This window comes from Coturnix japonica, chromosome 14 (genome assembly GCF_054131305.1).
Source record: "Coturnix japonica strain WE chromosome 14, WE-NBRP24, whole genome shotgun sequence".
In the NCBI taxonomy this organism is placed as follows: Eukaryota; Metazoa; Chordata; class Aves; order Galliformes; family Phasianidae; genus Coturnix; species Coturnix japonica.
In genome coordinates this window covers 13,442,227-13,459,570 of record NC_140676.1, presented here as the reverse complement: position 1 = coordinate 13,459,570, position 17,344 = coordinate 13,442,227, and the positions used below count along the sequence as shown (strand labels likewise).

The following is a 17,344-nucleotide window of genomic DNA, read 5'->3' as shown; positions in this document are numbered from 1 at the left end:
CCCTGACTCCACATTGATCGCCCTTCTGTGTTCAATTACTAGCAAGAGAGCATTTCTGCAATAAGCATTAATTAACATGCAGTTTCACTGACCTTACTAGTATTTTTAGGCAACAGTTGAAAAACATTAATCAGAATATCAAACTACGGCATTTGTGAAAATATAGCACTTAAGAGAATGACAAAACCCTCTAAAGAAAATAAAGAGCACATTAAGTGTAACAATGGGGAACACTAAGCCATTCCTTAAGTGCTGAAAATGTTCTTTCACTTTTAGACTGTTTAATCCAAATGCCACAATTTAACAAAAAAGAAATGTGTGAGACTTGCAGTCACACTGCATAAAGGAGCTTTACATAAGTGAACTTTCTCTTTAGCAATCATGCATCCTTCCACGGAGCTGGACTGAATTCTTTCTTATTATGGGCTTTTCTTACTAATATGGCTCAATAGCTACTTACGTGTCTGCTTGAAGAATCAGTGCAGGTGTTGCCTGAGCAGGTCCTACAGGAGTGTTAGTAAGGCCTCAGGAGAGTTATTCAGATAACTACAGAATTTGGTACTATTCTTAATGCCAGGCAGCCACACAGTCCAATATGAATGCATGTAAGAATTTACAAGGAAGATGCAAAGAGTTACAGTTCCTTAAATTCCCTTGTGATGCTACAAAGAAACATGTGTACATGCCTGATTAACTCATCAGTAAGATATGATAACAGTGATGGGTGAGATTTGACTACATAATGAAGTCAGAATGAAGAAATGTAAGGCAACACAAGTCTGCTTAACTTAATTGGACTAGCCAGGAATACATTCTGTACCTAGACCATTAATGTGGATTGCTGGACCCCCAGAGAGGAATACTTGGTACATATCCAGAAGAATACCTGCTCTAGAGGATCCTATGATCTGTCTTACTTTGCCAGCTGGGCAGCATAACCCAGAGCAGAAGCAAGAAAACCCTTCAGCAAGTAGAGAAAACGGGAGTGCCAGTTTCCAGGGGCTGCCTGGGGGACAGCTAAAAGAGCACAGCTCTGAACAGGCATCTGGAGAATCTGGACATACCAGACTGACATGTAAATGAAACAGCATTTTCCCATCTACAGTCTGATATCCAGATCCTCCTCCCTTATGTTTTTGCTTATATAAATGATAAAGCAAGTCCATGTTGCCCTCATGTTCATATGTGCAAATTACTAAACACAGCATACAAAATTCACCAGATTTCACAACTGCCACTATCAAATGGGAGTGCCATCACTGCATCTCCTCAGATACACCTATCCTTCATATTACATTTGGACCAATGTAGCTATTTTTGTTTGTAGTACTGAAAAGTTAAAAATTGCAATAAAAATCAAGCTTGCCCCTAACAGCCTACCAGCTAAGAGAGGAAGGAAAACAGAAACATTTAGAAAGCAGTCATTCAAACAAGCTGCATGGAAGGCAATGAGCTCTGCAACAAAAGCCTGTGGTTTTTACAGTTTCACCTGGGGTATACTTCCTCACATTTAAATGATCTTCTTTAAAGCCTGATACCATGCAGGAAAGCCAGAGCTTTCAACAGAGCTATTTCATCTCAAACAGGGCCACCACTTGGCTTGAAGCTATGCTGCGGAGCAGTCTTTAAATATGGAATGAGTTGCATGCCCTAACTAGAAATAGAAGCAGAAGAAATCTAATGAAAGTGTGAAATATTCATCAGGGAAATTTGGAAAAGCTATCATAGCAGTTTCTCTAAATGGCTTTGTGAATTTTACTCTTAAAGGAAATGAATTACTTAGTAAACTTAACAATGGGTATAAAAATAGCCAATAGAGAAATCAGAAAACCTCTGCTTGTGATGTTTGTTAAAAATCATTTTACAAGGGTTCTTAGATATTACTGCACCCTAGAATTTCTGTCCTTCCATGGGGGCCCATGAGCAGCAGCACACAGCAGTGCCCATCCACCCCACTGTGAGCAGGCTGTGACTGCAGCTGTCCCAGGGCCTCAAGGAGGGGCCTCGGTCCTGCAGCCCCTCCTCAGCAAGGCACAGGCACCAGAGCTGAAGGACAACTGACTGTCACTCGGCCTTGTGCGATCAATTCCTAAGAGTGCTGACATCCTCACTGTTGCAGTTTCATGGATTTGGCTGCCAGGGCTAAATGTTACTTCTACCCGGAGTTAATGGGAAAAGAATAAGGATGTAGCTGGAAGCGAAGAGTCGGAGGAACATCCCACCACAGCACGGTGCTGCCAGCTACTATAACCTCTATATGTGAGACTTGCAGATCATAATCCTTCCTACAGGGTTGTAGCAAAGACAAAAAGAGGATGTATGATTATTGAAACAGTGACTGACTTGGCTAAACAGAAAATACCCACACTTCGTTCATGGTCTGGCATTTGTCAGCTTAAACAGCAAGCAGGAATATGCTTGAAAAGCTTCGTGAAAAACATGAGGTCTGCAGTAAACTCCTTTCTCGCTTGGGGGACGGTCCTGTCTTTGTCACAGGGCTGGTTTAGGGATGGTCCCTGTAACTCAATCTCTTGATTTCCCTTAGATAAGCCTAATTATTTCTTCCCTTCAGGATGACTTGAGGGAACGATTAATCCAAAGCTGTTCCATCTTAATAGTCCCTGGGTACGAAGAAATTTCAAAATTCTTAATTTCTAGACTGTTAATAAGCCAAAGGCTTCCTCAGACCTTAACAACAGCAGTCATTGATTCTCTCGTCATATTTCAAAAGCCAAAGCAGCAGCGAGCAGTTTAAATTTGATACTCCCAGCGGAATTACCTCTTTCATCTCCGCTATGATCTGAGCAGCTCTGCTATTACCAGTTTCTCAAAGTAGCCTTTGTAACTGAAAGCACTTCAGAAACGCCAGGTTTAACGGGATCCTGACCTGCCACCATTTGTTTTTCTAATTATTGAGTTTTCTTCCTGTTAAATTGAAAGCACTGCAAACCATTTTTTTTTAAATATATGTAGTACCTGAGTATCTAATAGATGGTAATATATTTCCATATCTTTCAATTCTGCTACATTACCAGGGGGCTACTGGAATATCTCACTGTATAAAACCCATTATTCTTAATGGGAAATGAATTTAGCCACGTGTTACTTACACAGCCCGTTCCTCTGCAGGCAGTAGGAAAGGGTTTTTCCCTCTATCTGCTCAGGAAGTGCGAACAAACAACATCACTCAGTCTTCAATGCTCACCTTAACCTTCACCTTGTCTGGCCAGCCAGCTCATTGCAAAGCTAACTCAGATACCCATGCACTTAAAGGGCAAACTTTCCTTGCTGCACAATAATGACCTCAGCAAAAGAAAGAAAGAAAACAACTCTATTGCAAACACTCCGAAGTCAGATTTCACATGCTCGCAGCTCAGGCAAGTCAAAGCCAATTAATTATGTACTTCCATTTGGAAAGGATTGTTGTAGAGGTGATATTCAGTTTACGATTTAGCTGTAGTGTTGTTTGAATAAGAAAATGCACAATCTCTATATCAAAATGCAAAATCAAATAACTAAACCAAACTCCAAAGCCTTTCTTAGCCTTTCCAAAATATAAATTTTAGGCTAATAAGCGATCAGAGTGCTTCAATACTGTGGGTAGATTTTGAAAGTTAATTACATTTGAGTTCTTACGGATACATCCTTAACCAGGTCTATAATGAGGTCTATATTTATACATTTGTAAAAGTCCTAAATTAAAGATTATTGTCCAAACCTTTCAAAAACGGTATCACCACAATACTTTGCATGGACTTGTCACAATCTACATGACTTCTAATTAATAGAGTAGGTACCATAAGATCCGATTTTTAACAGAATTGTGTAATTTGTGTGACTTACAAAACTATTCACTCACTCTCTTTGCATACATTCATCATTGCATATGATGAATGTAAAGATACCAAAGTAAATGACAGCTAACTTAGATGTCTACTGAAAACAAACTAAGGCTACGCCAGTGCTTGCGTGTCTTTTCTATTTATAGTTACACACAAAAGAGTCATATGCACAAACTGAAAGAACACTGGTGTTGATAAATTCCCGGTTGTGTGTACCAGAAGAATAGCTCTTGGTCTGGTTTGGCATTTAAAGTCTGACTCCTTTTCACACGCCCCAAACCCCACACACATTCTACTGCTAATGCTCAACACAATAGCATTAATACCAGCTGATTAGAACATGCTTCAGTAGCATAATTCTCTAAAGAGAATGAATATCCTATAAGTTAAATGATGACACCAGGTTATATGAAATCCTAATTAGGTCAGCAGAAAAGAAGAAAGACTTTAGAGGCACAAAACCACCAAAGCACACTGCTCATAAAGGGCATTATTTCCTCTTCACTTCTTCATTGCATTTTCAGAATAGCTTCCTAAACATGTTTGCAAACACTTCTGTTTCTTTACACACAACAGCTACTTCCAGCCTGCAGTCCTTGCTCACCTGACAGTGTAATGGGTGTGTGTTGGTCCCACAAGCACCACGAGTGAAGTCAGGATATGTGGAAGAACTTAACAAAAACTTTGTCCTGGGCTACTGTTTTCTAATAATGCCTGCTGTTTGCACCCTCTGCCACTTTACAAAGTGCAGTTCTGTCTTCTGATGGCGCAGTACTGACGTGAGCAGTTTCCTGTCCTTTGTAAACACTGCTTCCGAGTCTGAAAGGTTCTGCGGGTTGGGCTGTGCTGCAGGTCGAGATGCAGGACCACGCTGGCTGAATGGGACAGATTGCTGCTGCTGCCTCCTCTGCCTCCCCCTCCACTCCTACAGTCTGGAGAATGAACTGAGGCTGGGGCAGGCAGAGGGAAGGGCTATCTAATGTGTACTTAGTAGTCCTGTGGAAGTTACCTAGAAATTAGAATATAACCCATCTATTCAGAATAGCTATATATCTCTTTATAACAACAGGTACTAGGAAATGAATAAAACTCTTCTTTCTTGAAGACCTATCAAATGTATTAATTTATAGCTTTACAGGAAAGCTCATGTATGTGTGCAGATGACAACACACCGGACATGAAAGGCAATGCTGTGCAGACATGGTGTCTCCACATTCATGTGGGCATGCTGGCTGCACCTCTTGTGGAGATGAAGCTTGTGAATTGAACCCGTGATGCCAGTGATTAGAACTGGCAATTCCCTGGCTGTGGCTCTTTCTCCCTCTCAGCGCAGTCAAGCTGTTCAAAATCACAGCACTTGTAGAACAGAAGCTGAATTTAATCACATATTCTGCGCTTACGAAAGAACCAGTTTAAGGAGAAGCAGAAATTTTTCAAAGGAATGGTGACTTGAGACCAGTTCTGTTAGAATTGTTTCACAGAGTACAGCCAACAACAAACGAGAGGAAGTCAAGCAACAGAAGGGGCACGTAAGAATCTCTGGCTGTAACTGATCCTGCTACTTCTTTGTTTAATCATAATTCCAAGTGGCGGAAGCGGGTGTAGCAGGAAAAGCAAATAACAAGAAGCCAAATGACAGATTAAAGTCTTTTCTGGTTTGGACTTAATGTTTGACCAAACTACCACAGCGCTGTTTCACTTCCCATTATTTTTAATGCAAATTTTCCCAGCATATGGTTAAGAACATTATTATTTTGAGAATACAGGGTTAGCTGCAGTAACCTTCCAACTCTGTGCTGCCACTGTCAGAGACAATATTTCTCTGACCAGTCACACACTAAACTTGGAAGAAAGGAATGAAAAGGAGCAGAAAGGAAAAGGGGAAAAGAAGGTGAAACGGATGAAAAGTCATACACAATTACAATTTATTGCTGTCTGTCCAGTGCTACAGCTCTGCAAAACCACTAACAGGAAGAACGAAAAAAAGCAGCATTAATATGTTCAAAGAGTCTTTCAGATGTTCTTAAAATTGAACCATAAACGAGAAAGCCCAGCTCCTCTCTGCAGTCTTATCTCAACAGTCACTTCAGATATCAAGTATCAAAAAGAGTTTATTCACTGAGTTTAGACAAGTCAGGAGGATCTGAGTAATTCTGGAAATGGAATAAGAACCAGGATCTTTCCGATGATGTCACTGGCAATGCAAAATTCATATCTCAGTCTGCCTTCTCGTTGGGCCTCCATCAAATTATGTTTATGTTGGCCTAAATGAAAAATGACTTCACTGATGCCAGCAGAATTAAAGCGGTGTAAAACCACGATGAGGTCTTCCATAGCTATATTCTTGTGTCATGAGTCAACCTACTGTCAAGAAGGCAAAGCAATAATCACACATTAATTCGTACGCTCACCACTTGGATGTCTCTTCTCTCATTTGTACACAATGTCCATGAAAAGCACGAGCAAAATAAATGCAATATCATTTGGAAATGGAGCTGCTACACTGGGTCTGTACAGAATCTCCGGGAAATAAAATTCATTCCTTCAGCATGAAGTAGCATGTACAGATTTGTCAGCCAGACTGACCTTGAATAACTATATGAATGAAACAGAGCGGTTTCCCTAGGTAAGGATGATGATGACAGTGAGGCTGAAACACATCTCTAGCAGACGCTGCCATCAGCATTGTGCCTGCACCAGCACCAGCACGGGTAGTCGGCTTTCAGCCTCAGCACAGCTTCACTTGATGCTCTGTTACCATTTTGGAAGTAAATCTCACAACAGAATCTCATACATTCTCTACAGACTTTGCATTGGAAAGCACTGCATAGCAGTGTGAATCAGGGTGAGGATGCTCAGGAGGTTTAAGAAGACAGACTGCTGCTACTGTAGAGAAAAATGTAGAAAAAGCAATGGAGAACGATGGTGAGTTCACACACTCCCAAAGCCGCTGATCAGTGAAACTGTCAAACCCAGCTTTTGTCCATGTAAACAGAGGAAGGCTGTTCCTGTAACAAACTTGCCCCAGTGTGCCCTGCAGGGATTCGGGCTGCAATCCTTTATCAATTCCTGTCAGGCATTATTCCGCCAGCTTGTAATCCTATAGCAGAAGTCTGCATAAAAAAAACACTCAGGAAAGAAAAAGCACAGCAGCTCATCCTTCCCCATACCAGACATACCAAAGCTCTGAGAAAGCAGTTTGCAAATGTGCAAATGATTTAAAAAACAAAAACAAACAAACAAACAAAAGTGATGTTTTATTTTGTCAATGGCTGTAATGCAGGCTGGGTTTGGAGCCCTTCAGAAGCCGTCTTGCACAGCTTCTGGGCAGTGTGCTGGTTATTGCACAGCACGGCAGCAGTGACAGGAGCTGGGAGCACTCTGCAGGACGCTCTGCAGGAGCAGCCATGTGGTTCTGAACGCAGACACAGGCTCCAGATGTGGAGGACATTGCACCCCTCAGCTTCCTGGGCTGCACATTCACTCCTTAAGCACTACAGGTTAACTGCTATCGCAAACACAATCACATACTAAAAAATTAACACAAATCCCAGCACACACTTCAGTTCTTTGGAAAGACAACTTTCTGCTCTCACACGCACGTGTGCACCCACACAGCTCTGCATTTCTAACCATGGTCTGAGCCCACTCTGCTAAGAGCAACACCACGTGCACTGAGCAAAAGGGGGTGAATGGGAATTCTGGACGTCAGCAGAACTCCAGCAAGAATTCTGTGCACCAGTACTTTACAGAACAGCAGGTTCTTTTTATAATAAGTTCATTGAAGGAATTAGTGTGCAAAGTATGCATTTCCTGTCCATACATTTAGAATACTTTGAGACAGAATCTTTTTCCCTCTAAGGTCATTCAAGTGCAGCATCTACACAGAAAGGAATCTCAAATCTGTTCTGATCAGACCTTTATCAGAAACTCTAACAGGCAGCCAGCAATGACAGCACAATATACCATATTTCACTATGGTATAGAGACATGTTTACTTTGTCAGAAGCAGTGACCCAGATTTCTAATGCCAGTCATCATTAAATGCATATTAAAACTTACACCTCTAGAATCAAGTATTTTGCATGTCTCTTACTACAATACAGAAAGACTTAGTGACATTTTCTGACTACTGGAAACAAGCTCTATGTTAGACAAGCTGTAAGCTGTAATTCTCTGTGGCCACCTTCCACATGTAGGAAGAAGCTGACCTGTGAATTAGTTAGCACCTGACACTTCCACTTACAGATTAAAGATGTACCCCCACCTCATCTTGTAAACAGCATCTGCAAACTGTTCCTTCTCCCACCAGGCCTTGTGCAAAGAGATCATTTCCAGGATTGCAGGAAACCTCATGTAGCACTTAACCTCAAGAGAATTCAGAGGAAGGGACAAAGCAGTAATTTTATGGTACTTACACAGAGAATGGAAAGTGAACGTAGCAATTCAGCAGTCCTGAAAATGTTGGCCTATAGCACAGCCAGCACAGCCTTCAGGTTTTTATGGGCCAGGAAGCCGCATGTTTGGGGAACTGTGTGGGATGCGAGTATGTAAATGTGGGATTATGTCAGGAAAACAGAGGGGAAGGGGAGGGAACAGGGCAGAGGGCAAAGGGGAGCAGAGTCCATCCAGACCTTCCGCTACTCATGTGCTGGGATACTTCAACTCAAAATAAAAATGATTCTACTGGCCAGAGAAAAATGACAAATTAACTCTTTCCATACATGCAGATTGATATTTGTCAACCAGAATGAAGGCAAGTAAAGGAGGCACAATGCTTTCTGCTTTGTTCAATGAACTGGGAGGGCTAGACCCATCTCTTCTTTCTGTAACATTGAGAAACTGGCTACTTTTTATGTAAGTGGAAAAGGCAGTTACATTAAAATATCATTCCCACCCAAGGTCAAGCCACAAGACCCAAACATTTGCCAAGCTTTCGGTGTATTGCTAGAAAATAGTGCTGTGCTATTTTCCAGGGTTGGTCTGCCACTCCTATGTACTCTCCTCTCTTCAAATATTTTCTCAGAACTTCTTTTGTTACAGCATTTTTACCTCCTTCTGAGTGGGGAAAGTTTATTCTGCAGACAACAAACTCCAGCCCTGTTTAACTGCATGATTTAGTTCCCAAGTATAAATGCTGCTGCTATTGTTTGCAGTTGAAGACATAAATAATGCAAAAAAAAAAAAACCCCGCTACTAAGTATGCATAAAGTTTGATCCCCTGTGCCCAAAAGATTTTAAATTTTCATAAATCAAAGCAAATATATTCTTGCAGTCAGAGCTGCCAGAAAAGTAGTTCACTGGTCCCTTTAAACAAGGGAGGATGTGCCTGGCTATCTGTGTAAAAGATCAGCGGGGAGAATGGGCGGGTATTATTAGAATTGCTCATGGTCATAATTTGGTAAGTCAGTTTTTCCCTCAAGTCTACATGGGACAGGACACTAAGGTATTGTTGTCAACCAGATAAAGCATTGAAATGCCTAGAAAATGCATGGCCATGTAAAGCAATGCATACATGGTCTGTGTGCCCATGCATGCAATGTAGAGTGTTAGCAGTCAGGTCATTTTTGAAAAACAAATAGCTATCTTATGCTTAATATTTTCCTGAAGTCATAAGTGCTCTATATAGTTGTCCTGCACCATTAAACAGTGACAATATTGCAGCCTAGAGGTAGCTTTTTTTCAGTGGTGGGTGAAGAGATTTTTATGTTCTTCCCTTGTATAATTCATAAGTTAGCAAGACCACATTTTTGAATTGCAAAAGTAGGACATCTGTCACCATGGGGAAGTAATGGGGGAGTATGCAGTGTGCTTCTGACAGCTATGGGCTTGTGGTCAGTAGAAAGGTGCCTACTTGATTTTCTCTCCACTTCAGCATTCCAGCCAGTTGGCCCTGTCATCTTACAAACTTCTTCCTCACTTGTTCCACTTACACTGTATCCGAGATTGCCCACTAGCTCCTTCCTTTGAGCTACTGAGACCCACCTAAGCACCCTGAGCCCTCCTAGCTGTCCTGGTGGAGTGTATCAGGCAGTGCCTCAAGCTGTACAATCACTGCAGAGAACAGGGGCTGATTTCTATGATTTTGGAGAAGGGACTCTGAGTTTGCTGCTGACCCAGGCTACGGTGAGCCAAGCTACAGTCTCAAGATAGAAAACAAGTATATAGGCACAAAGGAAAGCATAGCACAGGACTGAGTAATCAGAGGCATCTGCCTGCGTGCAAAGAAAATTCTGCATTTGGTAGAATTAGGCAGATTTCTTTGAGTACTTGCCACAGGGATATCCTGCTACTCAGATTACTTCTGTCTGAGATTTCTCCATGCAATCAAAAGAAGTTGCTATGCTGATTTAATTAACTACAAACATTTAACTTTTGGGGCTCTTGTGAAGTCGGTGTCTTATTACTGCAAACCGCTTTTTGGCCCCGCAGATGCAGTTTGAGATGATGAATGTATCTTCTGTCCTTCCTGGAGGACACGTATGTCTGTGTTTGCAGCTCAGTGCTGGCTGAAGCACAGTTCTCTGTAAGCACCAGGTCCAACAGAGTCCAACCCAGGAAACACTTCTCCAGCCAATGTGACAACATAGTTCTGCAACCGCAGGCACTAACACTGGCTTCTCACCTAGCTTCTAGAGACATCCAGAATGCGCTGAGCTGCGTTGAATTCACTGAGGATTTGTGCAGGATGACTGCTCTCTGGTGCAAGAATGCACCATGGGGCCCATGCTGGAAGCCACAGCAGGGCTCTCTCTCAACTTGGTTCCTGCACAGAGCTGGTGGATCTACATCTGCTCAAACTGCTGCAACCTGACTGCAGCCAGCCCTGGCTGCCAGCACTGCTCAATGCGGCAGCCACGGTGTCCGTGAGGAAGCAGGCCTGGGGCAGGGCCAGGCCTTGGGGGGCCCAGAGGGCAGCCAGGCATTGCCCTCGCTGACAAGCTGCACCCACCATGAGGCCCTGATGGGGAGGACAGACCTCAGCCTGGAGCTCTTGCATGTGACAGTCTCCAAGGCTCTCTATACTTGAGCACCAGTTCACACTCAGTTTTACACCAAGAAATACACAACGCTCCAAAAACAAGTGAGTATCAGGCAGCTACATTCAACAGCAGCACTTAAAGTAATTCATTTAAGAAACTCCACTGAACTTCATGTTTTAAATGCTAGCTTTTTCCAGAAAATACTTTTGCACGTCATGGTCTTTTTTCCCACCACCAACAAAACAAATACCCTAACAGATGATTAACAATTTCCCCCACTGTAGGAACTCAATTTTGAGCAAAACCCCAAGGTGTCAACAGAAGAGTAACTGTTTGTCCCTGCCTGAAAGTGCACAGAGTAAAAGATTTTTGTTACTATATTCCACTAATGACACATTTGCTTTGCTACTATTACCAATGCTTCAAGAGTATCTTGCTAGAGGTTGTCTCCAGCTCTGCAGGAATTTCACCCCTTCAAAGAAGAGTCCGGTTAGCAACCAGAAATACCTGGCATTAAAGAATGTACAACAAAAACTGGAAAATCCTCTCAGCACCAGGGAAAACAGCTCAGCACGCAAAGGAACTTCTTAATGATGTTTTCAATTTTCCAAAATAATTACATGCCTCCCTCTAGGGCAATCCTAATTGCTTTGCCTCCTCTAAACTAAAAGCCCTTTTGCTTTAAATAGTGCATGACTAGGAAAGCGCGCTGTGTCAGGGAGACGCGGTATTTCCACGTGCTGTAATGAAGTCACCTCCCAGATCCTCGGCCTGTGACCCCTGACAATGCTCTCCCTCCCCTCAAAATATTCTGTTCAGTATGTTTGAAAACAAACATCGTATCACCTCATTTACTGTGAAACAATGGATGATAAAAAAGCTTTAATGTCATTCTTAGGGAAAAGCTTCTAGCCCTCGCTTGAAATATCTGCTTGCCACTATGGTAACAAGGCACATTTCTGTAATATAGGCAGGCAGGGAAGACATGATATTCACATCATGCACATGAGAGAGTTCAACTCAGATATATTACTCCAGGATATTAAAAAAAACCCCACACCCACCAAAGATAAGCTTGCCCTCTGATGGCTTATCTGTGCATCTGCTTGGACACCAGCCATTTGGGAATGCAGCTAACGTGCTGATTGGCCTTGATGAATTAAGACATGTGCACTTGCTACCAATAAACAAATGGGTGCTACCGCATGGACTCAGTGCCCCTGCTGTAGGTCACCCTGAGACTCTGGAGCAGCATGAACAACCAGAGAGCCCCCAGGGTGGCCAGCCCTCCTGGAGCCAGCTGCCCTAAGATGTCCACTCCCCCTTCTGCATGTAGCAGCCTGTTCCTGGTTCTACCAAAGTTGTAATTTTAGACATTATCATAAGTCAGCCATTACAAATGGTCATAATTGGCCTTAAGCTGCAATGTCATTTTTTTTTATAATATGGAAAACATATGAAAGAGATTTAATTGACTTCTATGCAGATTCACATTTAATAGATGTTTATCTCTCCAACTGTAATAATAATATTTAATCATAATTTCATTTATACTCTCAACAATTCAAAATTTAAAATATAATTTCTGTTTTAGGGAAATATATGAAAACACATGTGAAAGATGATCTTAATCACAATACTGACAAAATACCCCTTCTCCCTACCAAGCAGTGCCCAGCTACATGGTTACTACAGGAAACCAGCAGACCATAATGGTTCTTTTAGTCAATGAACCATAGAGTAACACGTCTAAATAGCACTCATTTTAGTCTGCTGACAGAACATGACATTTAAATAACCAGAGGATCACAGGACAGCAGGTTGCATGGGACATCGAGATCATTCAGCCAGGGAGGGCATGACAGCTTGAGGACCCTCCTCCAGGCCAGGCCCACTGCCCAACCAGAGCTGCAGGCACGAGCCATGAGCCCAGGGACGGCCCTGGAGGCACCGCACCACAGCACTCAGTAGATCACAGCACACACTTGGTAAGGCTGCACTGCAAGAAGCAGCTGAGACCCAGCCTTTAGCTCCTTACATTGTCCTGTATGATTTAGCCTGTGCCCACCCGGTGACTCAAGATGAGCATGACCCAACATCCTACAGGTGTTTGCCAAATGTTTTCAGAACTCTCCAAAAGCCAGTCTGTGCTCGTGTAGCTCAGCACAAATGTGACAGGAAGGGGTTTTAAGACAAACTGATGGATCCTGCACTGACCTACGTCTGTCATCTTTGTTAGACACAAAGCCCTTTATATCTCTGATCCTACATCCTGCTTTTGACCTCACTGAATTGCATCTTGCTGATCTCAGGCCATTTCTTCAATTATTCAAGATCATCCCAAATTCTGACCTGCCCTTCAAAAGATTTAGAACAGTTTCAGTTTGGTGTCATGCAGACATTTTAGAAGCACACTTCACCTCCTCACACAAACTTTCATTACAGCCACACAAAGGATAAACACCTGCTGAACTGCACCTGAACCAGCTGTCCTTTCTGACAGCACAGGGGTGTATAGCAGTGCATGGGTCCTGTGGTGTGGAACAGTTTTACAGTGGATTTCTATTTCTACCTCACTAGATTGCTAATCAGGATGTTCTATTTTGGACAATGGAGTTGTGTTCACAGCCTTGCTAAAGTCGGATAGGGAACACCACTTGGACCAGGATTCTTACCTGTTAGAAAATGTAACTTGGCTAAATAGAATTTGAACATCTAAAAGGTACATGTAAGGTGTTTACCAGCTCAAGAAAGCTGACCATGGAACAGGTGAGTCTAGAATCTTGCTGATTCTAGTAATGCTCCTTTCCTTATGATGCCTCAGCTACTCTTTTTCTCCTGTTTAAAGACACACTGCACAGCATCATGTGCATCTCCAGCCCACTGGGATCCCTCCCCCTGATCCCATATAGGTTTTCAGAGATAATTGCTAATGCTTCAGAGACTGCTTCAGCTACTTTCGTAAGCAGTTGTGGACAAATCCATCAGGAACTGCCAACCTGAATACACCCAAGTAATCTAAACAGGGTATAACCTGTTCCCTCCAGTTCTGAACTGCCTCTTGTCATTTGCTAGAATCCTGCAGCCCACTCTGTGTGTGTTTCTCATGCTCATGCTGGTGAGTAAGGACAGTTAAACTCCATGTGATGATAACTGAAATGTCTGGGTTTGCATTTTAAATTCAACCCTTAAAATACACATTCAAGAAATCCAAGCGGAAGAATTAACTCTCCTCTTCTGCACCTACAGCAGTATTTCCTAAATAAATGAATTTCAAAATAGTTTAAAAGCTTTTTCATGTTTTGTTCCCAAGTATATTGTTTCACAACTTCCAAATATTGTCAGATGTGGAGACTCCCATGGTTAAATAATCTCATGTCCAGAGGTATACTGTACACTTCATATTAACACAGCATTTCCACCATTCAGCTGCATTTCTGTAAACCAATACGTTGAAAGCAAACAGAAAACTGTCACTGAGTTTTAATTTGGAACCATGCACTATTCTAGTTCTATTTTTATTTGGAGATATTATTTACTGTAGATTTCTCTCACTGGGTAATAAATGCCAATATCTCCCTGACCATTACAGTAGCACTTATCTGCAGCGTGAATTTAAAATCCCTCCTTTCACTCATCCTTGTTTTTTCAAAAGAGCTGAATCTTAGAACTTCCACTTGGAACTGTTCAAGCAGTTCTTTGGCAGATAATCTTACAATTAAGAGCAAATGCTAAAAATTGCTAAGGACAAACTCACATTTGTATACACTTTACTTCCTCTGATCTAGACATACAGCAGAGAAAAGATGATTCTTGAGCTGATCAGATGTTCCAAATTCTTCCTTTTACCAAAGAACAAATCACTATCCGTGTCTGCACACTGAGGCAATAATGCCTTTTGTGTACCTTCCTCTCCAAAAAATAATACAAAGAAAGGATAAATTTAAAATCAGCAAAAGACAAAAACATATATTTAGGGAAAGAAAAGAGCTATAATGAAGAAAGTCCTATCCACTTAGTGATACATCAACACAGGTTATGTGAATTTTAAAGAGATTATTGTGTATTCTTTAATATTTATGCCTAATGTGCAGCGAATGTCCAAAGGTACACACATTACTCTGAATTTATCTCTACCTTTATTTAATGAATGAACTATTCAAAACTTCTGTACCATGGCAACTTAGCACTTTGCATCCTCTCCCAAGAGCCAGCTGTGGTTTCTCTTTTCCTCTCTGAGTTTGCACGAATGACTTCTCAGCCAACCTTCTGCTGATTCCTAATGTCAGAGGCAATGCAGTGATCACCTGGGAGCTGCGGCCACAATGCAGTGTCAGCATTTCCATGCAAGCCCCCAGTGTGCTGAGCCAGCAGGGCCCAGCTGTCCCTCATCACTGCAATGTCTGCTTGCCTTCAGCTAACATGCTGTGCATCCAGATGTGTCAAAATGTCTCTCAGAGTAAATCCTTTACTTAAACAAGGGAGAACTCTGGACAAGCATCTTTGAAGAGTACTTCATATTTTATTTAACAAAATGTTGCTTTAGAAATCATTTACCATCATGCAAGACTCAGAAGCAAGAGCAGAAGGCTGCATCCATCTATCTGCTCCCTCTCCCTAGGTGAAGCAGTATGCATTTTATGGCTTCCTAAATGGCAGCAATACTCTCATTCTACTTACCTGCAGCATATATATACACTGATAATCTATAAGGACCCAGAGAGTTACTAAATTCTCTTTTTTCCAGCAGAAAAAGAATTGCATTAGTAGAATCTTGCAATATATCTGACAATTCCTTGGTATAGCCTTCACTGCTGAAATCAAAGTCTATATTACTGAATAATGGACAAGAAATCCTGACAACACAGAGAGACTATGCACTCAGCAGAGATGTGTCCTGAGGAAGCTGAGAAGTACACTGGGGAAAGCAGAGCCAAAATATGTGAAGATGACATTCCCTCTCAAATGTATGACTGCGCAGAAAGTTCATCAAAGGCGTATTAAGGAACAGACATTCCTGAGGGGAGGGTTAATTTTCTTTCATAACTACTGTGTACTCAGCAGTAGATAAGTGTCAAAACAAAATTTGCTAAATGGTCTACTTCATTTTGAAGTTTTCCTTCCACTGTTGCTACACTTAAACTAATAGAATGTGAAATTTGACCCTGGAAGCACCCCGCATACTCACAGTATGCCCCTATTCTTTGAACTGTTAATTGCATCTTCTAAGCCACTTGACATCCAAATAAGTTTGCTTCTGACTTTCAGTTATTTAAGAACTGAAGAAAGGTGAGTTTCTTGGACAGCACCCTGACTACAAGCAAACTGAGTAATTCTCCACAGGTGCTAATCAAAATTGCTTTAAAAAACAAAACAAAACAGAAATAAGAGCTACTGCATCAGCTGCCAATCCCAAAACAGGGATGTTTATTAGTGACAGATAAAACTACATCCCCATCTACTGCACATACATTCAAGCAGCTATTCTGCCATCTGGAGGATGCTCCATAAAAGCTCTATCCAAACACCATCCACTTTGGTCTGCATTTAGAAGACAGGGGTCAAGTTTCTGAGCAATAACTGCTAAATTATGTTAATAATGTATTTTTCTCTCTTGTATTTGATTTTTAAGAGTTTCATGGTTTTTGGTTGAAAATTTCTATCTATCAATCTGTATAATGGCAGGTGGACTAACATCTCTGTGCCCTGTGTAGCATAAAATGTACCCGGTGCTGCTGTATAAGTACATGATGCTCATAAACCTACCAAAACCTTACTCACCTTTCATCCACATTTTCTATCAACCACTTCAAATTTTCAGACTGGACACTAGTTAGACCAGTCAGCACAAAAGGTTCATCATGCCCCTATGACTTTTTTTAAAGAACATGAAGGGCCCTAACTGCCTGCTATTGCTTTTATATATTCCATAGAGCATACAGAAATCATCAGGAATTACATGCAGGAGGTGCATCTGGAAGGCTTTCTAATTCAAGCTGTCTAAAATAAATAGCTCACAAAATCTGCATTTCTATTTTCCCTCTCCAGATAAAAGAGCAGTTTCACTCTTGAAGTATTTTTTTATTCCTGAGAACTGCCACTTATTGCACAGACTGCTGGCCTGGAGCTCAGAAGATGGATGCCTCTCCTGCCTTTCTCACTGCTCTGGTGAACAACTGTTTGCACGCTTCCTTCCTTTGCTTTGTCTCTTTTGTATTTACGAGTGCAAACTCTTCAGGGCAGGAACTGCCTCTTACTGTATATACATACAAGCAGAGCTCTCAACACAATTAGACCTATCACCAGCTGAGGTCTCCCAGTGCTACCAGTGCAAATAAGAGTAAACACTGCTAAGCTGGGCATTGCTAGGTGGCACTGTAGCACTCGGTTTCACCAGTGCATTTCTTTAGCATATAGCTAATTTTCAGTCCCTGAAGACTTTGCTATTCATGAGGCAAGTTGGTTTCATGAAAACAAGGGAGACTGCTTCCCCAGCTTTTGTATCTGTGTTGATCTTGG

At 41.8% G+C, this 17,344-nt stretch overlaps 1 protein-coding gene across 16 annotated transcripts in view; it reads right to left on the bottom strand.

Moving 5' to 3' along the window:
• The window catches only part of TJP1 (tight junction protein 1), a 184,100-nt gene that overhangs the window by 99,364 nt on the left and 67,392 nt on the right, over window positions 1–17,344 (bottom strand). The window contains exon 1 of one of the 16 annotated variants that reach the window (XM_085515692.1): window positions 8,261–8,397. The exons of the other annotated variants lie outside the window; for them this stretch is intronic. The gene's annotated coding sequence lies outside the window, so the exon portion shown is untranslated. Of the gene's footprint in view, window positions 1–8,260; window positions 8,398–17,344 lie in introns of those variants that run through there. 16 annotated transcript variants of the gene reach the window in all.